The sequence below is a fragment of the Micromys minutus genome (genome assembly GCF_963924665.1).
Source record: "Micromys minutus genome assembly, chromosome: 5".
Classification (NCBI taxonomy): domain Eukaryota; kingdom Metazoa; phylum Chordata; class Mammalia; order Rodentia; family Muridae; genus Micromys; species Micromys minutus.
The window spans coordinates 40,488,098-40,515,736 of record NC_137974.1 but is presented as its reverse complement, the minus strand read 5'-3'; the positions used below and the strand labels follow the sequence as shown (position 1 = coordinate 40,515,736).

The 27,639-nt window shown below is 37.4% G+C and overlaps 1 protein-coding gene and 1 pseudogene across 2 annotated transcripts in view; one reads left to right on the top strand and one right to left on the bottom strand.

Annotated features, from left to right (window-relative positions):
* GPC5 (glypican 5) overlaps positions 1-27,639 on the bottom strand; it is a gene marked incomplete at both ends in the record, with an annotated part of 1,421,492 nt that overhangs the window by 1,183,330 nt on the left and 210,523 nt on the right. The gene's annotated exons all lie outside the window — the stretch shown is intronic.
* Positions 13,172-14,253, top strand: LOC308420851 (fructose-bisphosphate aldolase A-like; annotated as a pseudogene). Its single transcript has one exon. The product of its transcript is annotated as a fructose-bisphosphate aldolase A-like (transcript).

Sequence of the window (27,639 nt, the reverse complement as noted above, 5' to 3'; positions counted from 1 at the left end):
TGACAAAGAACAACAAAAACACAAAACTGTCAGTTTTTTTCTGTAATGGTTAGTATTCTGGGAATGTTTGTAGATATCACTTTCCCATACACACACAAAAAGAAAAATAGCAGAATGAGAACCATCATTCACTTTCCTTTGCTTGATGACTGAGGACCAATGTGATTGTCAGCCTTATGTGCCTGCTACCATGCTATCTCTGCCATAATGGATTGTCCTATCCAACTAGGAGCCAAAATGAACCTTTCCTCCCTAAAGTGGATATAGGCAGGTATTTGGTCAGAGCAATGAAAGAAATATTTAACACATTGCCCCTCATAATAAATGCAAACTCTATAAGAAAACATAGCATTACTGTCTTCCAGGTTACAGAAAAGTACCTGATACACAGCATACACTTATTGAACCTTTTTTTAAAATAAATGAAAACTTTAGAGATTTGGGGTATTGTGTGGGTAGATGAAACGGTCATTAAATAAAATATATATATTAAAAGAAGAGAAGGAAGTTTAGGAAGAAAAAGTTGTACTTTAATTCTTTCCGGCTTGTATTTGAATTTACCAAATAGTAAATGATTTCTTCTTAGGTATATTGATATTGCCTAGGTATCCCAGAAAAACTTACTTGAGTTCTGAATAGAAAGCTGTAAGTCTTCATCATCCCTTGATCTATGCATTGGCAAAGAATTAGCCAAGACTCTGACAAAGACTGCCCACAACACTGTGATTAAAGCATCCCCTAGGGCCTTGGCCAATTCATAGTTTCTCTCAATATGGATGTGCTTATAATCTCAGTAAGTCATGACTCTTGAATATCCCAGAATACTAACTATCTCCCGAATTCAATCTTTAGAGTATTCCTCTCAAGGTTGTCATCAAAGAAAGTGAATATGTACACAACAAACAGAATATATACAATACCTGTAACCAGTAACAACCAGTCCAGGAAGCTAAGTCAAAACTCCTGCAGAAAGGCAGTAACTGCACCACAATTCTTGTAACACTTGATCTCAAATGGATAATATTTAATCTGTGACTGATTACCCTGGGGTTCTGCTCCTACTTTCCATGACTGATTAAATATTATGTTGTAACTAATATATAAAATGGTTTGTTTCTATTTAGTCTGTTCATGGTGTCTCCATATCAATAAACTTTAGTAAGAATTTATATGATAATGTCCTTCTTATTCTGCCTTCTTTCAACTTATTGATAAATATTGGCAGCAATGATCTGCCTACCTAGTACTGAATAAAACACCCTTTGTTTGGTTTTTAGGTAGTTTTCTAAATCTCTTCACTCAAAATACAGGAGTTTAAGTAGTGAAGAATAGAGTCATAAGTCTACCTTACAGTCAAGTGGCTGGTGATAGCCCAAAGATTTAAATACAAAATCGGCCTCATTGTGGGGTGAGTAGAACCTTGTGTCACCAGACAGAAAACCTGATAAGGACTGGCAGATTAAGAAACCCCAGCAATTCTCATAATTGAGAAAGATAGTTGTTTAAATCTGTCCCTGGCCAGATTTCTGTCCTGGAGCAAATGACCATGACACCCCACTAAGAGGACAATGACAACGGGTCATGTAGCAATGAGCAATACCCAATTAGCAATACCTCCATGCTAATGAGGTATCAAGAAATCTAGAAGCTCCAAATATTTAACCAGTAAGCAATCTCCTTCTAAGACATCACCCCACCCCTGCAAACGGTATTTAATTTCTGGTCCATCCTGAGTAAGTTGTATGGATCCATTTTCCACTATGAATAAACAGTTTGGCTAAGCAAGGACTGCTTTTGAGGAAGTATTTGCTACTGAGCTGTGCCTATGTCTCCAGCAGAAGGTCCCTCTGAGTTCCCAACAATGCAGACTTATTTCAAGCCCACACACCCTTTCCCAACTCCTTGGGTTTCTCAGAGGTGGTGTCTGGGTGGCCAAAAATTTGGGATTCATTGGCCCAAGCCCACACTCTATACAGTGGAGTTTTGTGAAGTTTGGGTAAGCTTGTGTGGAAATACTCACGTGTCTACGGATTTCCCAGGAACACCACTTTCCTCATGCAAGGAATATTGGGAAAGATCAGCACTACAGATGTGCCTCCCCTCAGAGATTATTCACCCACTTCCTGAAACTACACTTTTGAATATTTATAGGCACATCATTGTCCATGGCTCGGTGGCATCTAAGGAATTGTCCTGAAAGTCTTCATCAAGCTCTCTACTGCCTCACATCTCCCTTCTGACTTGCTTTTGTCATCTTCTGATTTTACTGTCATTTGTCTCTTTAGTCATTGAGTTAATGTAATGGCTTTTTAAAAGCACCTGTATATATAAAGGACTGATATAATTATGATTGATAGACTGAATCATACATTCATCTATATTCATTTATTTATCCACTCATTACATAGTGCTGAGTGTAACAAGATGAACTGCTTGTAGATATGGAAGTGTACAATTATCAGTGGAGGTTACAGGTAAAGGACACTGTAGCACATGGTACAGTGATACTAGCAGTAAAAGGAGCAGGGGTCATAAAGTCTTCCAGAAAACAAGGACGACTGTTCTGTGGTTAGCATGTGTCATGAACTTGTTTGAAAAAAATGAAATTCAAGGAAGGAGGTCAAAAGAACAAAAGCACCAAGTTCCCAGGCAGCTGGGCACATTGATGACTGTGAGAACATTGCTGAGGCTCACACAGAGGGCATGAACCAGACAAAGCCAGGCAAATCAGGCTGAGAGCTGACTTCACAGAGCTCAGGGAGCTCAGCTGATAATGATGGAGATTACTTAAGAGTAATTATATTAGTCAGACACAGTAATTAAACATGGGAGCTCATTAAACATTACTCAGATTTGATAATTAAACATAGTCAGATACTGTAATTAAACATAAGCTGGATAGAGCAATTCAAGCAGTGTTTCACAAGAAAGGTCAATTCGAGTGGATAATTGGATCAAAGTTCTTACCTTAGAATCAATTATCTGAATCAGGTGCCCGTATTAAAGAAATTTTAGAAACTGACAGTTCTTTGCAAAGATTATAGATTGCAATGAATAAAATTTGCAAAGAACAATATAAGATTGTCCTTTAAAAAACAGAAGAGATCCATTTGAGATCAAGAAATTCACTGTCAATAAAGTCAGCATGGCATTGTTAATTCATTTTCAATAGAATTCAGCTGAGCTTATTATCTAATCTATAGATATTTCATTCTTTAAGAAAAAAAAGTATGGGAAAAAGATTCTTTGACCAATACTAATAAAACTGATGAGATTCTGATTTAACTAAAAGATGGGGAGCTGAGAATGCCCCCAGTGGGTGTCTAATAACTTGATAACGTCCTGAAGGTATATGCATCATTGACAAGGACACCAATTCCTCAGACACCACAAGAAGTGACGAACCTGCCCCAGGTCAGATTTCAAGAACTGACATTGTCTTCTGGTCCTATGTGACTGTTGACAGACCATACCCAAAGTGTCAACTGTCTTTTGTTCTTCTGGACTTTGACAGCCTGAGTATGGTCCCCCCAGAGACTTCTTATTGCCAAGAGCTAACAGCTAACCCTTCTGTCTGTACTATCCATCACAAACATGCTGAGGTTTCAGAGTGTTGTGTAGTAGGGGCCACTCACTCAAAGTGAGCAAGTCCTATCCATTCCCTGCTTTTCTGTACATGTTCCATCTGTCTGTCGTTTTTTATTCCTACAGATATCACAATCAGTTTTCCAGAACGTAGTGCCTGTCAATCTATTAGATTTAAAACAATGTATCTTTGCTTAACTTCATAGGAATAAACTTGATAAGCCCATTAAAAATAACAGAGCTGAGAGTATTAAAACAGAAATTCCTGTAAGAGTGTCAAACAGCCGAACAGCTGTAGTATTACTCTTACTCTCTGAACCAATTTCCTAAAAAAAAAAAAAAAAAGAAAGAAAAAAAATTATTTAAATTCTAATTACTTTTATTTCATTGGCAAAAATGTTTTTCCATGTTTCTGAGACACGGCCCCTTTCCTAGTAGCCAGAGTGTGATATTCAAAGTCAAGATAATTGGTACTTTTTAGTTAAGATATTACCCTCAGTTTTATGAATAAGTTTATGTCTGGCACAAAACTGATTGACACTGGGTAAATTAGTAAAGTTGTGTGCTTTCACATGTAAATTAAGAATCAAGAACCAGGACCCCAAAGAAAGAGGTAGAAAAAGGACTGAAGGAGCTGAAGTGGTTTTGCAACCCCATGGGAAGAACAACAATATCAACCAACCAAACCCTCCAGATCTCCAAGGGAATAAACCACCAACCAATGAGCACACATAGAGATACCCATGGTTCCAGTTGCATATGTAGCAGAGGATAGCAGTATCTGGCATCAATGGGAGGAGAGGCCTTCAATCCAGTAAAGGTGAGTTTTCCCAGTTTAGGGAAATTCCAAGGCACTGAGGTAGGAGTAGAAAGTTGGGAGAGGGAGATCCTTTATGGAAGCAAGGGGAGGGGGTATGGGACAGGGAAGAGGATAACATTTGAAATGTAAATACAGAGAATATCCAATAAAAATAATTAAGAATCAAGCTTGAGTGAAACACCCAAATTGTACTGTAGTTGTTGCTTAGATATGAAATGTCACTGGGAAAAGTTTCTGTGTTAATAGCTTGTAGAAATACTGACAGGAAACCAATTTATAAATGTTAATCTAATCAGTGGATCACTCTACAGATAAGTTCAAAAGTAAATGAACTTACACTGGGATGGTTTTCATAAACAAAAGAAAATTGGGTATTAATGCCATCTCTTATTTAAAAGGGGAAAACTTACTTAAAAGAAAGAAGGTACTCATTTAGCTTATAAATGGTTGCATCTAGAGAATATCATTCTGAGTGAGATAACCCAGTCACAAAAGAACAGACATAATATGCAGTCACTGATAAAGGGATACTAAGCCCAGAAAGTTCTGAACACCCCAGAAACAACTCACAGACTGTGTAAAGTTCAAGAAAAAAACATTATGCTCAATCCTTACACACTAAGAAAACATTGACTAATTCCGGGTTACATTCTGTTTTACATGTACTTTATGCTCATTGTAACTAGTAAGACCTTAATGCATACTATCAAACCTTTGGAAAAAAAAAAGCCAAGCACTGACAAAAATGTGTTCATATACTTTTATGCAAAAATGCCTAAAATTTGTTCATTTATCTTTGTTTTTTAAAATAAAGTTGTTCAAATAAACAGATTGATATTCACAAATAATTTATGACACATATATTTAAATTTAAAGATCTATTACATCAATAATAGTTATATTTGGTTGATATAATAATTTTTGTTTTTGTGTATGTGTATTTGTTATTTTTGATTTTTCAGAATTTTAGAAATATTGATTTCCTATATTGATTTTCTAACAGAAAATTACTATCTACTAATTTCATATTTTAATTACTGTTTATTGACATAATTATAAACTTTTTAGGTATACAAACAAAAAAAATTCAATCTATATTTCATCTTCATTAAGGGGAAGTGAGGGCAGATACTCAAGCAACTAGTAAAACACACACAGCACACATAGAGAAAGAGAAATAGAGAGAGAGAGAAGGGAAAGAGAAGGGAAAGAGAGAGAGATAAATTAAAAAAGAATATAATCCCATCTAGTCTTGCTTGTTGCTTGTGCTCAACTAGCTGTCACAACTCTAATACAGTTCAGGACCATGCTTAGGGAATGGTGCTTCCCACAGTAGATTGGGACTTCCTACATTAATTAATAATCATGGCAATCCGTACAAACATTCTCACAGGCCAAGCTGACTTAGTTAACTCTCTACTAAGAGTCTTTTCTTAAGTGTTCCAGGACTGTTTCAAACTGACTGCCTTGACATAATAGCCTAGTCACTGAGATCATTCCTTTGTAGGGTATTGATTACTTTCTGTCCTGTCTTTTTCTCTTTATTATGGTGACCATGTGCCCATCACCATGCTGTCCTGCCTCACTGAGACACAGAAACAATGAATCCAAGTGACCAAGCATAAATACCTCTGAAACTTAGCTAAAAACATTTTCTCTGTAATTACACATAAAAAAGAGAGAGAAAACCCACAACCATTTTCTAAGTCTTCAAGTACCATCTAAGTAATAACCACACCAGAGTTTCTTAAATGAAATAGGTTAAAAATGCATCAATGGCTTTTTAAGCCAGAATGTACAAATGGCTAGATTCAGATGCTGATAGAGGTATCAGATATACACAACGGAAGCATAGTTATTATAAACCAATGTCAGCCACCAGGCTCCAAAACCCTATTGGAATAGCTAGTAGATACATTTTCATTTAGAATGTGAGAAGATTGCAAATATCATTTAATGAAAAACAAGTGTCCATAATCAGAATAACTGCATCAATCTTTGACCATTTCTGCAGAAAACTTAAAGCTGCATGCAATCTTTGCAATATGTACATTGACCTGATGAAATGCTAAAATTCATAACTATGGGAAATGTTCTTTTTATAACCTTTATATATTAGGGAAGTCAGAGAAGTAATAATGCATACGCATAAAACTCTTACCGACATAAATCACTACTGTGAACTTTGCCCAACATTTGAATTACTTGAATTTATGTCAAATGACTTACTGAATATTCAGCAATGTTAGAATTATACTTAGTATTAATAATGACTTTGAAGGACAGTCTCTGCTCAAAATTTCTAGATAGCAAACACTGTGGTAATTGAAAGTGACTCTCAATTTCATCATGGGATTTTATAATTTTGCTAAACTTAAGAAAACAATTTTCTAAAGAATAAATACTTGCCAGCCTTCTATATTTGAAAAGTATGTAAGAATCTTGTTCTACATATTTTCAAAGTTCTTTTTGTATTTACATTTCCCCGGAGACTGATATGAATTTAGAGCTAACTGGGAGCAAATATCTCCTTTTGCTCTTAGGTGGAGTTAAGATTGCTTTTATTGGTGTTAATTAGAAGTTTAAAAAGAACAAATACATTCATTGTACTTCACACTCTCCAGTATATGTATTTTCTTTGATGTTTTGAAATAACATCTTGTACTGTTTTGACATGTTCATTTTTGTTTTGTTTTCCTACATGAAAAAAGAGGTGAAGCCACAGGCCAAGTTAATTTTAATTGGAATACATTTGCTAAAGATTGGGTTTGGGATGGCCCCTAAAAGGTACACATGCTAGAGGACTGGTCTCAGAGGGGAGCCTCTGGTGGGCTGTAGATATCTTCAGAGGTAGGGGCCAAGGGAAAAGTGTATAGGTACTGGGAATGTGTGCCTCGTGGGACACCGAGACTCTCCTTCAGTCTCTGTGCTACCTAACACATACTGCATCAACTGTTTGGGCATGTTCTTCAGATGTGATACTCTGCCTCCTATGGGGATTGGAGCAGAGACTGAGTGTATAACCATCCAATAACTGGCCCTACTTGAGACCCATCCCAGGGCAAACACTAATTCCTAACATTATTAATAATACTCTATTATTCTTGCAGACAGGACCATGTTGTCCTCTGACTCTACCCAGAAGCTAATTCAGACAGATACAGACACCCACAGCCAAAGAGTACGTGCAGCTTTAAGACTCTTATGAAAGATAAGGAAGATTTGTGTTCCAGAAGGAGATAGGAACTCCATAGGAAGACCAGAGAATCAATTAACTTGTACCCTTGGGGCTCTCAGAGATTGACCCACCAAACAGGAAACATACATGGGCTGAACCTAGGCTTCCCCACTCATATGTAGCAGAAATGCAGCTTGGTCTTCATGTGAGTCCTGAATGGGGGCTATTCCAAAAGCCGTTGTCAATGTGTGTGAAATATTCTACTAGCTGGCCTCCTTAGGTGGGTGAGGAAACACCTAACCCTGCAGGGCCGTGAAGTACACAAGTGTGGGAAAACCCAGTTTGCCTCCATCACTCATAGGAGGAGAAGGAGGTCAGGAGAAGAATTGTGGGTGGGAGTGACCACGAGGGAGGCAGCGAATGGAATGTGAAGTGAATAAGTAAAAAGAAAACATAAATTTGAATAATAATGAAATGAAAGGCAAACAAAGCCATTAGTCAACTAAAACCTGGGTTGAGACCCCCACAACCAAAGGGAACATGAACTCTCTCGCTTCATACAGTAATCGTCTATGTCATCTGTTATAGTTACAAAAAAAATCTGACAAAGTATTTGTAAAGATGATACGGATAGAACTAAAGATGACTGGCAGATTTACTTTCTGGAAGCACAGGTGAAAAGTGGCTGTAGAGAGTGACTACAAAAGAACTCCCCTGGAATGGTGAACTACCACTGTGTCTCGATTTGGTGACTAGTTCAAACAAATAATCCAGTCACACTGACCGGCATACACACATGTAACACTATACACATCAGCACATACGGACGCCGGGGAAAACTGAGTGAGATCTGAAATCAATAAACCATAATGTTCCATTCATCTCACTTTTTTATTAACATCACATTATGCAAAATGTCATCAACCAGCAGAAGTCAGGTGGCAGGTTTATAGGACTCTCGGCTCTATGCTTATTACTGCCTGTGAGTCTTTAATTGTTTTTAAATGAAGATTTAAATTCGTTGACTGTACAGACTTCACTAAGTAATTGTCAGCATTAGGTGTCTAGTGATTTATTAAGGGCTGGAAATACTCACATAATCTATATTGTGTGGTTCAGGTGAGCAGCAGAATGTAAGCCAGGTGGACTATAAAATGACCCATTTCAGAAGGCTGGGAATCGGATGTAGAAAGAAGGCATGAGGTGTGACAACTCAGGCAAAGCAAAGGCTGTGGAGGCTGTGGAGGCTGTGGATCTCAGCATACAAACCCAGCACAGTGACGCACCCTGTGCAAAATGATCTACCATGCCTGCCAATGTGAGTGCTATATGCAAACCCAAAGGCAGTTGGCAGCCTAAGGTAAGGTAGCCCCGCTGAGGATTCCTTATCCTTACAGTATACACGGACAATAAATGCAGTAGCCCAGCACATTCTGAGCTAAGGAAGACACTTGTGCAGTTCCTACGAACATCTGGGGTTCTCGCTGCAGCTGCTCCAGCCGAGAGATGTGCAATGCATCTCAGCTGTGTAACGGATTGTGTCCAAAGAAAGAAAGAAGGGCAGATGACACCCTTGTGGCCTCTCTTCAGTTCTCTCGCACTTGACTGAATTGCTACTATATCCCAGGTCCCATAGAGTGGAAGCAATGCAATGAATCCTTTAGTTCCCAGTCTCCAAAGCCCTCTTGTGTAATGCCTGGCACAGAGACACAGATAAAAACAGAATACAGAAAATGTATGACAAATAAAAGAATTAAAAAAATGGAGCCCTTCACATTTAATGTTTTTGTAAGCGTATATTTCCCGTTTCACAGTAAGCATGTCATATTTATAAAGTAAAACAATAAAAATGATTACAAACATAAGATGCCTTATAATTTTTTTCTGACAGCAGAAAATCCATGAGTTACATGAATCATGTCACAGACACTTTGACACACACACACACACACACACACACACACACATGCACACACGCACACACAGGCACACATATATATTATACTATTTGTTTATGTCATTTCTTTCATACATATTTTCACATATTCTAATTCCAATGGATGGTAAGTTAATGTCTAATTTATAAAAGACGGAATGAAAGTAAATCTGACTTTCCTATTGCTTAATATATAACAAGGTGGCAATTTCAGATTTTATCGTAGGTTTTATTTTATTCAGTAACAATTCATTTCTTCACTTCACAGAGGAGTCCAACATTAATTCAACAAAAGACAATATTTATATTTTGCTTTCAGAAGAATGAGGAAATTATGCTATTCTTTTAATAAATAATTATTATGTCTAACACATTGCAATGGGCTTTGGAGTCTCAGATAAAACCTGACATAAAATCAATTTGCAATAAATGCTTGGTAAATGAGAGATAAGGCTGAAAGGAGAAAGCCTGGAATTGGAATAACCCTGGTGCAAAGGGTGTTCCATACAGGTATACACACTCATCCAGAAGTTCAAAGAACAGAGACTCTGTTCTGAGTAAATAAATATGAGGTTTCACTGAAGACGCTGCTTGAGCTAACAATCTGAGCAACGCTAAAGGCCCTTGGGATTTTGCTGGCTGACATGTAATCAGAGAACAGGATGACAGGCTCTCAGAACTGGTTTGAAACATCCCAAGTGTATACTCTCCCTTGTGGCTGTTTGTATAGTCACTTCAGGTAGGTGCTGTAGAGAAGATGCTCATGTCAAAGAATGAGGTGCCAAAATAGGATTGATTAACTCAGAAGGATACTTTATGAGTCATGCGAACAAGCACCAACAACAGTCAAGAAAATTTGGGGCAGCTCTCAGACCATTCTGTAAGTTCAATCAGAGCATGAGAGAAGGAAAGGTTGTAAAGTATAATAGAGTCCCCTTTGCAGGTTAAAGGAGAGTAGACCAGGCGGTAAGGTAGGACACCTGAAAGCCAGAGTCAGCAATACAGGTGAGTCCCAATTCCCTTAAAGAGAGATTTCTCTTAGTCTTCCTGACACAATGCACACTAACAAAATGGCAAGCTGTGGGAAGCGTGCCCTCAGCACAAGTGCAGTAATGGATGTGAGAGCTTGAGGTCTAGGCCTGTCATTAGGGTAGCTTCCCAAAGCAGGAGGTCAACCAGGGCATTGCCACCGCTGATGCTTACAGAATTTGAAGCAAAGGGGGTCAGCTAAATAATGTATTCAAAGATAACCTGTTGTCTTAAATAAGCATGTGAAATGCTAATCTTAATAATAGGGTCAAATGCAGAGAGTCACATCCTGCTGTCTGTGAACCTGTTAACCTTCAGCATGGGTTTGCTCTCTCATGGATGCTCTATCTAGAGAATTCCACTACCTTTATTCTTGATATGCCTGCCAGACGAATGCTTTACAGAAGGCTCGGGGCTGCTCTCACATCCAGATTTATATTATATGAGAGTTGCCAGTATATCACTTCTATGAGGAGGGTTTCCTTTCTTTAAATAATATCCTTTTTATTTCAATGCAGAATGATGATATGAGTAAATTATGAGGCATGACAATAAAGAAAAAAATATTATCAAAATGCATATGGACTGAAAAGATGACTTACCAAAACCTTCTAGTTCTTCTGCACATTGGTATATACTCATCCACCTTTACAGACACATCCTCAGTAATCCTCTGCCCCTTTTCTTCTCCATTAGTGTGCTTAATTTTTAACTTTACACATTCCCTCTCTCCAAGTCCCAACCTTACACCTCCTAACACTACTCCCCTCTGACTCTTGGAGGAGAAAGGAATGCTGTCACCCTGGATAGATCCCTACCCATCCTGGTACATCAAGTCCCAGCAGGACTACACACATCCTCTTCCACTGAGGCCAGACAAAGCAGCCCAGCTATGAGAAAGGGATCCAAAGGCAGGCAACAGAGTCAGAGACAGCCACTACTCCAATTGTTAGAGGATCTACATGAAGACCAAGCTGCACATCTGCTGCATAGGTGTAAGGGACCGAGGTGCATCCCATAAATACTCTCCAGTTGATTCTTTAGTCTCTGTGAGCCCCCATGGGACTAGGCTAGTTTACTCTGTATGTCTTCTTGATCCCTCCAGCTCCCCCATTCCTTCTCCTGATTTTTCCAGAAGACTCTCCAAGTTCTGCTTATTCTGAGTCTCTGCATCTGTTTCCATCAGCTTCAAGCTAGAAATGAGCGGGATCCAGCCTTATTGGGAGCAAGTGCTGAGAACTAGAGAGGCAGGAGGAGAAAAAAGGCCTCTTTGGGAGTCTCAATGTCATGGAAAATTTGGGCAAAGGTCTGCCCACCATTGCAACCTTTAATGAAGCAGCTCTCTGAGATGATCCTTGCTTGTCCAAATGACCTTATTTGGGTTGGATGTAGATGCATACATTTTATTTGGGGTGGACCAGTGATTCAGTCTTAGAAGAAAGGCATGAGAATACCCAGGAAGGAAAGGTTATTGGCAGAAGGCTGAGGCTATCTAGATACCTCATTAGCATGGAGAAGAGCTCCAGTTTCTTGCTATATGACTGAGTACCCATTGTCCTCTGAGTTGGGTGTCATGGGTATGTGTTCCAGAGCAGGTACAGAGACAGGTAAGGAGTGGCTCTACTCCTGCCCTTCTCAAATCTCTGAGAAGGATTCCTGGGGTTTGAGCTCACTGAACCTTACCAGTTTTTATATCTGGCTGGAGGCACAGCCCACTTGTGCTACAAAGTCTTAACTGGATTTATTTTCCAGTATTGTGGAATCAGGCTACCAAATAGTCATCAGAGAAGATCAAAAGCCAAAACCAAAGTGTTGTGCCAGAGTGAGACACAGAGACCAAACTCCAAGGGTAAAACTGGGGCCAGACAAAGGGTGAAATGAAGTCCAGACTTCAGACTGCAGATAACATTAAATGCTGTGGAGAAGATAAGTTTGGGTTTTTATGTCATGTTCCAGGAAAGCCCCAGACTGAAAGTCCTGGAATGTCTAAGGTGCTTGCTGGAGGTGAGTTTTCTAGTCAAGGCATGCTCATTCATTTTTCCAATCTCATTAAGAAAAAAGACATAAGTCATGAACCCAAGAATGCAGGCTCTCAAATTGTTCCAGCCAGTAATGTTTCAACAAATAAGAAAAACCTCTGTGATCATAAAGTCTTGTACTTCTTTAATCTAAAGCAATGAAATCACCACTTTCTAGAAAATATCACTTAGAATATCTTTCTACTTGGAGTAAAAAGGCTTTAAATTATCATCTATTTAACACACATTGGAGTTTGAATGTTTGCCTTGGCTCATCCTATTGGTTTTGGTGATTGTCTTCATAGACAGTCATTACATACTTGCAAAAATAAGCAGGGTTTTAAATTATACTGCATTTTATTTCCCTTAGAACATTCTGCATGCAAAATATTTGTTCCCTGACAGTGACTCGAAAGGTTTTAAAAGAAAAGTTAAAAGAGCAGAAATACCTACCACTCTAGCTGAATAGGCTGCATTATCTTAGAACACACTATAGCAGAACAAGGTTCTGGTAACCCTAGCCGCATCCCCTCCTTCGTCCTTTTGCGCCTACTCACTGGTGAACCCGAAAGACCTACTTAGTCTTGTGCCAGGAAAGTGCTGCCATGGGTACCATCTCCTACCCATACCCAGCACTGACCCCAGAGCAGAAGGAGCTGTCTGACATCGCTCACCAAACTGTGGCATCCTGGCTACAAACGAGTCCACCACTTGAAGCATTGTCAAGTGCCTGCAGTCCATTGACACTGAGAACACGGAGAACAGGTGCTTCTACCACCTGCTGCTGATGGCTGCTTATAAGCCTGTGAATCCCTGCATAGGAGGAAGAGGAGATCCTCTTCCACGAGACACTGTACCAAAAGGCAGATGATGGATTCTTTTCCCTCAAGTTATCACGTCCAAGGGTGGAGTTGTGGGCATTGAGGTAGATAAGAGTGTGGTATCCCTGGCAGGAACTAGTGACAAGGAACCACTACTCAAGGATTGGATGGGCCCTATGAATGTTGTGCCCAGTATAAGAAGAATGGAGCCAACTTTGTCACGTGATGCTGTGTGCTAAAGACTGGAGAACATACTCCCTCAGCTTTTAACATCATGAAAAATACCAATGCTCTGGTTTGTTATGCCAACATCTGCCAGCAGAATGGCATTGTACGTATTTTGGAGCCTGAAATCCTCCCTGATGAAGACCATGACTTGAAGTGCTGACAGTATGTCACTGAGAAGGAACTGGCAGCTGTCTACAAGGCTTTGAGTGACCACCGTGTCTATCTGAAAGGTTAAAGTCCAATGTGGTCACCCCAGGACATGCTGGCACCCAGAAATTTTCCAGTGACAAGATTGCCATGGTAACTGTCACAGCACTTCGCCACACAGTGCCTGCTGCTGTCCCTGGGGTCACTTTCCTGTCTGGAGGGCAGAGTGAGGAACAGGCATCCATCAACCACAATGACATTAACAAATGTCTCCAGCTGAAGCCATGGGCCTTAACTTTCATCTATGGCTGAGCCCTGTAGGCTTCTGCTCTAGACATCTGGGGTGGGAATAAAGAAAACTGAAGACCACCCATAAGGAAAACATCAAGCAAACCCTGGCCAACAGTCTCAGTTGTGAAAAGTATATCACAAGTGGCCAGTCTGCAGCTGCAGCCAGTGAATCTCTCCTCATCTCTAACCATACCTACTAACCAGAGCTGATCTGAGACTCCTTCATCAACACTCCAGGGCTCTGCCAACCCACTGGCTAGTGAAGCAGGGACTCCAGGCTCTTTCTGCCCTCGTGTGTGTGTGTGTGTGTGTGTGTGTGTGTGTGTGTGTGTGTTTGCAATGTTGTCTGTGAATGCAAACTCTGCCATCCCTTTCCAGCCCACTGACAATAAACAACTTTTTAAGGGGAGGGGAGCAGAAATATATTGTTCTATGTTAAGGACAAATAAAGGGCTATTAAACACATAACACATACATTTGTGTGACAGTGAAAAACATAGATATTAGTTAGCAAAGGACACTAAAAGTAAACAGTAACAGTGACAAAATAAAGAAACCAGAGGGAAATGGAAACAAAACTGGAGCCATCAGAAGCAAATGCAGCACCACAGAGCAGAATGACTGTGGTGGTTTGAATATGCTTGGCCCAAGGTGTGGCATTATTAAGAGGTATGGCCTTATTGGAGCAGGTAGGCCTTGTGGGAGGGAGCTTGTCCCTGTGTGAGTGGGCAATGAGACCCTCCTCCTAACCATGTGAGAGCCAGTCTTCCCCTAGCAGCCTTCAGATGAAAATATAGTACTTTCTGTTCCTGCACCATGCCTGCCTGGATGCTGTCATGTTCCCACCTTGATGATAATGGACCTAACCTCAGAACCTGTAAGCCAGCCCCAATTAAATGTCCTTATAAGAGGTGCCTTGGTCATGGTGTCTGTTCACAGCAGTAAAGTCCTAATACATAATAGTTTAAAATTCCCAATAATGACAAAATGCACTAATTTCTTTAGAAAGATGGTGTAGTTGAGGGTAAACCAGAGCAGAGACTTCAGAGCCAGGAGGTCCAGCCTCAGATTTTGACTGTTGTTGCCTATGAACCTAAACTTGGTAAGCTAATTTCCAACATTTAGTCATCTAATGCATGTAAGAATGTTACAACAGTGCCCACACGTAAGCACATGCTCAACTAATGCTTCCTATTGTGAGAAAGCACCATACTATAGCTATGCGAGGCCAAACACAGATGTAATTTTCCGGTTCCTTAGAACCATAATTTAAAGTGTAAAAGAGTTATGTGGAATTTGTCTACAAATACAATGAGTTGGAGTAGAAGCAGACAAAGGGTGGTTTGGTCTTAGACTTCTAGCCTCTAGAACTGTGAGTTAAACAACACCTATAACTGAAGCTACTCAGCATGTGGAACTATGGTTCAGGAGCCCTAAACATTTGACAGTCTAGTGAACCAAAATGCCATTTGTTTAGTATGCTATCAAAGTAAAGTTTTAAAAAGAAGCGCTACACATTTTGTTCTGTATATCAAGTCTCAACGTCTGGGGTATATTATGAACACCCCAGTTTCCCTTGGTTACATTTCAAGTGCTCAATAAACACAAGATGTAACTCCAGGTCTACCAGTGATGCCATAAGTTCTGCATGGAGCTATGGCTCCCCACTTCCATTCTTTGACCAAAACTTTGATCATTAGGGACTCATGTTCTTATCCTGACACAGAAAACACACATGCATGTGCATATGTATGTATGGGTAGGTATATATTTGCGTGTATGTATGTGTCTATATATGTATGTGTATATACATAGATATTATTGAGATTTCTTTAATAAATTCATTTTATTCGTAGAATCATCCTGATTACAGCTTCCACTCCTCTAGCTCCTCCAGATTCTTCCACCTACCCAAAACCACATGCTTTCTCTCTCAATAGAAAACAAGGAAGTATCCAAAAAAAACCAAATAATAAAAAATATATAAGATATGATAAAATAAAACAAGCCAGAAGAGGACATTACAAACATCAAAGTGAGCCAAAGAAAAAGACCATAAAAACCATATGTAGACACAGAGACACTCAAAACAAATTCATTTGTACATACAGAAATCCCATAAAACTAGAAACCATATAGAGAAGAAAAGAGCAGTAAGGTCAAAACAGATGCCCAGATAAAAAATTATTAGACAAAAATTTCCAAAAATACCATTGAATTCATTTTGTGCTGGCTGTCTACAGTTGGATAAGAGGTCTGCCCTTAAGTGTGGTTTGTATACCCAGTGTGACTCCCCTGGAGAAACTAATTTTTCCTTTGCAAGTTGTTATCACCTGGAGACAGTGTTCAGGTTGGAGGTGAGGTTTTGCTGACACAGGAAATATTACGTGATGTTGGCATTTCTGTTGTTTTTTATTACTAATCTCTGTTCTGGTCTATCTGATCTAGGGTACTAGTCATTTATATCCTCACATGAACAAATACCTGAGAAAATTCCTGAAAAGAAAAAAAAAGTGTGTTAAACATTTTGCATACAACAAAGTCTGGGTTATGTTCCTCATTTTGAAGTCCAAAATGACCTCACTGGGCTTATACCTCATTTCATCCTTCTCCTTGACATTTATGCAAACCAGCTTCAATCACCCATTTTATCCATATTTATAAAAGCCTTTGTCATACATTCCACATCAAAAGAAAATTTAAGCACTTATTTTTAATAGAGTCTACTATCTATTAAATATGTATCTATACTGTGGTAGTTTGAATGAGATGACCCTTGTAACTATGTATCTATACAGTAGTGGTAGAATGAGATGACTGTCATAAGTATGTATCTAAGCAGTAGTAGATTAAATGAGACAACCTTCATAAATGTGTGTTTATACAATAGTAGCTCTGTTGTTTTACAGTGTCCTTGTTCAATTTCTGTTTCCATAATCTGTCCATTGGTGAGAGTGGGGTATTAAAGTCTCCCACTATTATTGTGGGGGGTGAAATGTATTTTTTGAGCTTTAGTAGGGTTTCTTTTATGAATGAGGGTGCTTTTGCATTTGGAGCATATATGTTAAAGATCGAGAGTTTCTCCTGACAGATTTTCCCTATAATGAGTAAAAAGTGTTCTTTCTTATCTTTTTTGATAACTTTTGTTTGAAAATTTACTTTATTCTATATTAGAATGGCCACTCCAGCCTGCTTCTTGGGGCTGTTTGCTTGGAAGTTTTTTTCTCAAGCTTTTACTTTGAGATAGTGTCTGTCTTTGTCTCTGAGATGAGTTTCCTGTATGCAGCAAAATGCTGGGTTTTGTTTATGTATCCAGTCTGATAGCCTTTATCTTTTTATTGCGAAGTTGAGTCCATTATGTCAATAGATACCAAAGAATAGTGGTTGCTGTTTCCTGCTATTATTGTTTTTGTAGGTTGAATTGTGCCTGTGTGTCTTTAGTCTTTTGAATTTATTGCTTAGGAGTTTTCTTGTTTTTACTAGGATGTAGTTCCCCTCATTGTATTGGTTTTTCCATCTATAATTCGTTGTAGTGCTGGGTTTGTGGTCATATATTGTGTAAATTTAGTTTTGTCTTGGAATATGGAATGGCTGAGAAGCATCTAAGGAAGTGCTCAACAGCATTAGCCATCAGGGAAATGCAAATCAAAACAACCCTGAGATTCCACCTCACACCAACCAGAATGACTAAGATCCAAATCTCAGATGACAGCAGATGCTGGTCAGGATGTGAAGAAAGAGGAACACTTCTCCACTGTTGGTGGGGTTATAAACTCATACAACCACTCTGGAAATCAGTCCTCAGAAAATTTAACATAGTACTACCTGAAGATCCAGCTATTCCAATTCTGGGCATATACCCCAGAGACACCCCAATATACAACAAAGATGCATGCACCACAATGTTCATAGCACCTCTATTTATGATAGCCAGAAGCTGCAAAGAACACAGATGTCTGTCAGTAGATGAATGGATACAAAAATTGTGGTACACTTACACAATGGAGTACTACTCAGCTATCAGAAACAATGACTTATCAAAATTCTTAAGAAAATGGATGCATCTAGAGAATATCATCCTGAGTGAGATAACCCAGTCACAGAAGAACAGACATAATATTTAGTCACTGATAATGGGATACTAACCCCAGAAAGCTCTGAAGACCCCAGAAACAACTCACAGACTGTGTGAAGTCCAAGAAAAAGAAAGAAAAAATTATTATGCTCAATCCTTACACACCAAAAAAACTTTGACTAGTTCCAGGTTACATCCTGTTTTACAAGTACTTTATGCTCATTGTGACTAGTAAGACCTTAATTCACACTATCAAACCTTTGAAAAAAACAAAAGCCAAGCACTGACAAAAAGGTATTTGTATACTTTTTTGCAAAAATGCTTAAAATTTTTTCATTTATCTTTGTTTTTTAAAATAAAGTTGTTCAAAAAAAGAAATATATCACAGAAATATCCCCAAAACTGTTCACTGCTGTATACATGTGAGGAAGAAATAGAACCTAAAATTCAATTTAATAGCTACAACTTGGTTTCTTCTTCAGGTCAAGATTGTTCCCTCAAAAGTAGTAAAGATCTTCCTGAAAAGATAACTTTTAGCTTCACTTTCTTCTCCTCACAAACACAGCATATTTAACTTTGTAGTTTTAGTATTGGTCTGTCCTCCATCGATGTTTCTTAGACTTTTTCATTTCACTCCCTTGTTACCTTTCATGGTGTTGGAGGCTTTTTTCATCTTGAGAAACTTGGCTCCTTCCAGAATGACAGGCTTGTTTGGTATCTGATCCTTTTCACCTTTTATGCAGTATTTCTCAGTATGTGCATCTTGCCTACCCACAGTCCACAGCAGACAAGCCATCCCAACACTTCCTTGAGAATGTAGTCTATAAAGCAATGTAATGGCACATGTCCATTTTTTACCTTTAAATGTAAACCTCTGCCTTCCTGCATGGATTTATTCCATGTTCCCTTAAGGAAGGAGATATTTGAAGGTGAACCTACATAATTAAATACTCTTCAGAAGATACACAGCTTTATTTTTGAAGCCAGTTTGAGCCAACATTTATCAGACTCTGGTAGCCTCCTTCATTACAAACTCTGGAGTCTTAGGAAAGAAGATCTCCGGTACCTCCACCTGCCCCGTTTACTCACCATTTCTGCAATACGTTAAAAGATTATTTTCGAATTTATGCTCTGGTCTCAGAAGTACTTGAGGAACTCACTACAGTAATTTGAATTAATGAAGGAGTCATTGATCACAGGCACATTCATCAATTGATTTTAACTGAGATGTTCTTAGTTAGATTTTAGCAACAAAGCATATCATGGCAAATTGTGGCTGGCACAGTAGAAAATGTCTCCTTACTCAACTTACAAATTACTCTCATTTATTTATGTTGTATTCATGATTATAACAGCTTGTAAAATGTTCTATGACTACATATAAAAGCTACTCAGTGGCCAGTTGTTTTTTTGTCAAATAAATAAATTTGTACCTATATAAATATAATTATATATATGTATATGGAAATTGAAGATGCATATTACACATATACACAATACATGAAACTTGATCAAAATAAGGCTTCTCTGTTACATTACAAGGCACATACTTAATTCAGTGTAGGCTTTACATAGACATGTGCTAAATGGTAGAATAATATTGCTACTAAAATTTGAAGATAATGATTTGTAAATAGTGTTACCACTTAACATTGCAAAATGTGTACTTCATAGCACAATTTAAAATATTAAAATGTAAACATAAGTATTGACATGATTAAACAATTAATTTGATGTTACTGTATAATATGAAAATCCACAAACCCTTAAAAAATGAAGAATGTTTAAGACCTCTAAAAATAAATGTAAATAAATCATGTTTACGCTTCAATAGCAGCACAAAATGGAAATAAGTAATAAGAATGTTCAGAATGTATTATGAGGAAAACTGTAACTTACTATAAAAGATAAAAGACACACATAAATGCTAGAATGCCATTTTTCTCTGAGCTAGGAAAGCCACACAGTAAAGAGATCAGTATCCACACTACTGATCTATACCTTCACCCAAATTCCAAGAGTGTGGATATTATAGAATTGACAATGCAATTCTATGGTTTATCTGTAAATATGAATTTCTGAACACCTGGCACCAACATGTCAGTTTAGGAGACAAAAGCAATTATATAAGTTGCCTGGTGACTAACTTTCTTCTTAAGAATTTAATTTTAGATCCCTACTCAGCATCCTCCACTATATAACACTCTGCAGAAAATTCAAAGAAATCCTGGTTCAATACAGTAGTAAAGACAGTAAGACAAGTGTGAATTAATATTTAAAGAAAATAGGTAACATAAGGGAACATCTTTGTGGTAAAAGTATAGTTGAGCAGAAGAAAATGTCAAAATGTAGTTTTGTTTCAGTACAGATGTGCTACCATGACACTATTTCATGAGTATTGTATGGTGGTCATATTGATTTGAATGACTCTCTAGTATGAACGGTTCAGAAACATCACAGGAGAACCCTGAAGATACTGCAGAGAAGTTAGAACACTTTGCTTCTAAATTGTGGCGCTACAATATTTGTACTTTCACTTTCAGTTTGTCTCCATTCTTAGAATCTTTGACATGTATATTGAAAACCTTTCAAAACAAGATAAGACTTTCATTCTAGGAAGTATATCTATTAAATATTGAACAGAATTCTGAAATATTGATCAGGAGTCCAAGGCCATGGTCTGACTTCACTTGCTAATGGTTATATACCTCTCCAGCTAAATCACTTCCTGGTCTCTTAAAATACTCTATTTTAATTTGATTCAAAAGCCTTCGACAACTCTAAAATTCATTATATTCACATAAATATGTCAAGAGTACATTCTGCAGTAAAGATGCAAGGTTAAAGAAGATTGGAGCTATGGAATAAGTTTCCAGAAGATATTGAGATATTGAGATCAAGAGGAGAGAGGAAGGAGCACTCGGGTGCCTAACCGCCCTGTATCTCTACAGCTATTCATGTGCACTTGTTGAACAGCATGCCCTTCCCAAAAGTGCAATCTACTTCCATGCTACACTTCAACATTAGTTAAGCATTATCGCCACTGTGATGCTCACATAATTGGTAAAACTGGTGTATAAAACTCCATTAATTTCAAGCTCCAGTAGAAATATTGAACGACATTAGTATTTGTCAAATGAAATAAGGAAGGTGGAAGGAAATATTACTCTCAAAAGCGTAAAGACATGCCATAAACAACACTTTGCACTTGATTTGGAAGAGTGAACTAAATTAGGTGATTTGTCTAAAAGCAGTCCCCATATTTCTTGTGTGACAGTATTATATAATTTTTAACTTATTCACCAATCTGTATAATCTTGACTTATGTCAAGGTTAAAATAAAGAAAATAAAATTATTCTTCCACAAATCAACTACGCGTTTTCAGTCAGTATCTTCTTTCTCAGTCTTGGTTTTTCCTAATATCATTCATGCTCAAGATGGGAGAACACTGCAGCCGAACACACAACTTAAAAAATCGTTTGGTTTTACAAGTTTTTGTGCATATTTTTTAATTTAATATCTAAAATTCTTTTCTTTTTACTAAAGTACCTTAGGTATATTAGCCTTGGAGATTTGACAAACAAATTCATAGAGTAGGCAATTCAATATTTTAACTATGTCTACCCATTTCCATCTGGAAATAGTCCTTCCATGGCAAGATACTAAGGTCAGTATCTTCTTATAGGTCTCTTCCTCTATAAAGCTTAACCTATAACATAACAGACCAGAAAGGATGCTGTCTTAGTTCAACAGATGCCAAAAGTAAGAACCAAGGAAGAGGCAGAGTCACATTTTCTCAACTTTTGCAAAACCATTGATACATCCCAACAAATCTTTGCTCTCTGTATGTATATGCCCATGTTCCCTTAAGATTAAAGAAAAATATCAAAAGAAAATTACTTTATTTGGATTGATTAAAATCCAAAAGTATTATTTAGAAAGGAGTACAAGGGCATAATGTTCAAAAGCATTGGTAAAAAGTAATTCCCTTCCTCTACAGAGAATGAGAATTCCTGTAAAACTGGTAAACATCTACTATGGTAATTACTTTAGAATCACACAATATATTAACACTGAAGAATACCATTAGAAAGAGCATAATATCTTATTATAGCTTTACATCATCTCCTCCAGAAAGCTACAAGGAATCTACTGCTACTTAAAAATTGTATCTTTAGTCATTTTAGGATAGTACATTTTACAGAATGTAAATGTCTAGATAGAAAAACTTTATTTAGTATTTTAAGTACCTGCTTCAACATCCAACCCATTTGTAGATCCATTAAATTTAATACTACTTGAATACCAAAGACTAGGATAATCTTGTTATTATTCATACACCATCCCTAGGTATTTCTAGGCTGGTAAATTGCTTCACAGATGAAGATGGAGAAAGATAGGTGGAATCCAAGTTCTCACAGAAAAATTTGTGAAAACCTTACATCAAGGATGAAAAGAGGGGGCTAGAGATGCCTCCCTCACAGTGCTACATGAAACAAGGAGCAGTGGTAGATGCATGCTTGTATTTCCAGCACTGGAGGACAGAGGAAAGAAAGCAGAACTTCAGCATCTTCTACTACACTGAAAGTTCTACACTAGCTAGAATCACATGGGGAGGGTTGAGAGCAGGGGTGGAGGGGATACATCACACTACTGCAAATATTTAGAGCAGTTGAGGTGTGTTGTCTAACAGAGCAGAAGTTCTAGTAACAAATCTTCTGGAAGAGGTGGCTTATTATAAAGAATTTTGTCACAGTCCTCTGAACCTCACTATAAATCCTCTATGAAGGTAAGCCAGGATGAAAACCATCTACCACTGGTTTTCAAACTTGGCAAACAGATGGTCCTCATTAGGAAATGCAGATATTTACATTACAATTCATAATAGTATTAAATTACAGTTACGAAGTAGAAACAAAAATAATGTCATTGTTGCTGGTCACCACATACGAGGAACTACATTAAAGGATCTCAGCATTAGGAAGGTTGGGGACCACAAAGCAGGTACGAATAAAGACCCAGAAAAATCCAGGTATGCCCTAGATATAGTAGTAGCTGGCAACCATCTGTGTAGAAGCTAGCTCAGCTTTCTTTACTTCTACTGACAGTGCTTCTGTGTCAGAAGTGTGTGCCCTTTCTTGACTTTTAGTGTCAAACTAATAGATGATGCCAATTTGTTTTCACTCTAACATGTCTTCCCACCTCAAGCAATCTTGAGGCACAAGATTTGAAAGGACTTCTTCCCACTAAGAGAAGATAGGGATTCTTTAAATTTGAGATAGAAAAGGAAACTGTAAATGAATATTCTTTAATATAAATGTAGCAGTAAATTTCTCCAAATTTACCTTATGTTAGTCCCCAATAACCATCCAAAGAAACCTACACCTCAATAGCTGAGCAATTAAATAATCTTTCTCCATTTTCTATGGTAATCTGGCTGTCTCCCATCCACATCCCCATAATGTATATTATTATTGATCTGGCTCTTTTGGCTTCAGGTATGTTTCCATGATCTCTCTCTCTCTGGATTCCTTCCTTTTGACTCCAAATCTTCCATCCTCCTCCATCGATCCTAATCTTCCCCTCTCCCTTCTCCATCATCTGTTGGCAGACATCCCACCCTATATCCTATTCTGCCCAGCTGTTGGGTGGTCAGCATTTATTGACAAGGCTGACATAAAGGGTAAGAATTATTTACACAAATTTCTGATGGGAGTTTCTTGGTATATACATTAAAATGTTGTGTTCAGATTGTAACAAGATATGAAGGCAGAGAAATTAGCCTATAAACAACAAAAGGGTAAATTTTACACAGTGCACAAAAACGTGCCTACAGGAAATAGTCAAAACACTTGCAGGGTTTGCTAGGAAAGCAACCATGGCTTCTTAAGAAACAGGTTGATCTTTGATTGCATAATAAATTCTACTTGATATTGGTTGGGCATTAAGCAGTTAATGCAGACATTGTTTCCTGAATTATGTGCCGTGAGTGAATGAGGAAAAACTAAATGAATTGGACAATGTAAATTCACATTGATTGAAAAGTAGAAGTCAAATTTTTAAATTCACAAACTATGTAAGACATTTTTAATGAGCCGATGTATTACTGTTCTCAAGAACATTATTGTTTTGAGTGTATACATCCATACTTACATATATGTTCCATTTATAAGAAGTAAATCACCTCTTGTTAAAGAGGTCTGCAGTTCATTCTCCCTGGATCAATGGATCTGAGGAAATAACTTTTCCTAAACATTATATACTCTGGATCTTTCATACTGCATTTATCTCAGACCAGTCACTTAATTTAAGGTAAAGGATTCTCTGCAAAGACACAGTCTTTATGTATTAGGTCTCCCCACTGTCTTCTATGCTAGCAGTTATTCCTCTATCCTCTCTACCCACACTTATCACTAAGAGAACAATGACAACAGTCCAGAGCATACAACAATCACATTCTTATGTCTGCTCCAAAGAGAAAGAAAAGTATTTCTCTTTCTCCTTTCACTGCTACTGTTATTTTACCCCAAATTAATGTTTTGCAACTTTAGAAAATCTGTTTTCTTAATATCTACCAATATCCTTGTTTTCCTGATATTGTGAGTATATATGCAATGAGTTATATCTCCTTCTAGATTTCAGATTATTGTATTTCAAGCCACTGTGTTCATTGTATCCTTGAAAATAGCTCCTTCAGTGTTTCACTGTGTCATTGTGTTCAGCTCCTTCAGTGTTTCACTGTGTTATTGTGTTCAGCTCCTTCAGTGTTTCACTGTGTCATTGCATTCAAGGACTACAGTACTTCACTGTGTCATCCTGTACAGGTCCTGCAGTTTGGTGGACTTTTGTCTACTCTGCCTTTCACAGTCTTAGCTTAAAGAAAGTTTGGTCAGTTTTTAAATTACCCCCTTTATTCCATCTTATTTCTGTAACAATGAGCACTTCCTATTCACCTACTTTACTTTTATACTTAGTTTTTCATCCACTTTTCCTTTACTTATTTCTCAGTCTTTCATTCTTTCACTTTCTTTTGATTTTTGTTTTTAGAAATGAAGCATCTTTTCTATGGCGCACTCAGAGTAGATTTCTATTGAGCCAATAAGGTTTTAATATTCATTCTCCTTTATATCTTCCAAATAGTCTGCAAATCTATAAAATTCTCTTATAAATGAAGTTTTAAAATTATATATGACTCATGATTAATTTAAAAGTAAAATTATTCATTTAAATAGTTGAAGAAATTTAATACTTATTTATCAGTAATTTATTTTTCCTAATATTTTTAAAAATGGAAGTTTTGAGGCAAGATAACCTTAGGAGATAAGGTGTTGTGCCTGAGAATCTGAGGAAGGAGAGAATTGTGTACATAAGTTGTCATTTGTCTTCCACAGAAGAGCAGTTGCTCAATTATGCATACAACACACACATGCACACACACACACACACACACACACACATTAAAATGTATTAAATTGTACTTATTTTTTTCTATCATTTTTATTACTTTCTGTTACAGACAACAGTACAGCTAATTATGAATAATTCATGAATGTCTAAAGTAGCATAGTTTATTAAAAGTATAAATTCTTAGACATAGGTTTTATGTTTATTGATACCATCCAAATAAGTTTTCAATGTCTTCAATTACATTTTTATTGGATCTGTCCAAATTTAATAAATATTCTTTTACATAATTACTACCCAGTTAGAAAACATAGACGTCAGACAGACTCTTAGGTATGCAGATACTGAGGAATACCAAATTCGACTCACCAATCTTTAGTCTCCCATCCATTTCCTGCCTCTTGAAATTTCTGAGCTGATATATTACTTTGTTGAGTTTATTTTCAAGCAATTGGCTCTCTTACGAATACAGAAGATATATCGCCTCAATCATTCAGTACTCATCATACATAAGATTATTTCTTTTAATCCTTAAGGTTCATAAATTTATCAGGACTTAGTAAGGTATGTGTCTGAGTTCTTCAACTATACCTACTACACACGGGAATTTTAAGTCTCTATGTAGTTTTGCTTCCATATACCCTTGATTTGGTATATGTCCTGTCACTCACATGTGAAATATCATGAAGCCTCTGTTCAGCTTCTTTTTATTCACCATTTTCAACACTTTGCCTTTGTTTAAGTGTTGGTTCTTCTCTTGAATTGTCTTAGCAATCTTACAGGAACTTTATAGATTTGCAAACTAGGTTACTCGATATTCTTTCTGTACATTTTGCAATCATCTACTAACTATATCATTTTATTTTTCAGTGAATTTCAAGGAGACATTATGGAAGGTATTTTGGTTTAGCCGACTTTTGCTTAAATTGATATGTAGTAAGATAGTGAACCACAGAGGACATTTTCAAACAGAGTGTGTCTAACATTCTGTTGTCCCCTGGTTCCAGTTGTCACTTTGAAAGGTCATAACTGTTCTATGAACTGAATCTTCTCTGGAAAGAATCACTCTGTGCTCTACCTGCTCTGGGACTTGGCCCAGAGAGAAATTCTCAGTGTCAGAATGGTGGGAAAGACATCCTGAAATACAAAACTTCCTCTAATATTATTCAAATTATACTCTTCTCTAGAATTCTGGATTTATTTTTTTTTTTGATGTCCTTATTCATAAGCATAGAAGAGAAATGGTAATTTAACAAAGCTCTCAGGTGATATGTAAGAAGGCGATACTTTTCTCCTTTTTTCTAAGTTATTCCACTTTCCTCTACAAGATCCATGATTTGTTTGGAGCTTATACAAGGTGTCCAGTAAACTAAGCATGCTTTCCATATTTGGACTGCATAATTAACATTACCTCTTCAACTACAAAGTCAATATGGGTAACCTTTGGCTTAGCACAGGAAGATTTAAATGTGTGGGAAAGGAGACATGCAAAAGAGAAAAAAAGCTATGTGTGTACTTTGAAAGAAGAGAAAACACCATAGAAAGAAGATAATCATAATGATGTCCCTCTTAAGAGTTAGCTCAGCATATTGACAAGGTAATAAAACTCAAAGCGACAGTGGAGAAGTCCAATTCCTGATGCTACATAATGTGTTGGAGCTGGTGTCACAAGGGAAGGGGTGGTGTGATAAGGGCAGAATGACACTGCTAACCTCACTTCACTCCTGAGTGAGAAAGAGCATAGCAACCAAAGAGAGAATCCGGACATGCTAAATACTCTCTGGTTACTTTCCATGTTCCAGGTGTGCTTTGTTGGCAGCCCACTAACCCTGAGTTTTTTCTAAAGGCAGGCAAGTTTTTCAGGACACATGCACTGCTCGGTATATGCTATGCAACAGGGTAGGTTTCTTCCCTTAATCACAATTTAAATCTGTATGCTCATATTTCTACGTTCACCATATCAATTAACATTTAAATACTTTAATTAAACTCTCTAAAATGTATAAATGGAAAAGGGATCAATATCCTAAATCAAAACAGTTATACAGCCATGTGTATGTATATGCATATATGTCTTAAGTTAATAGATAAAAACACATAAAAGGC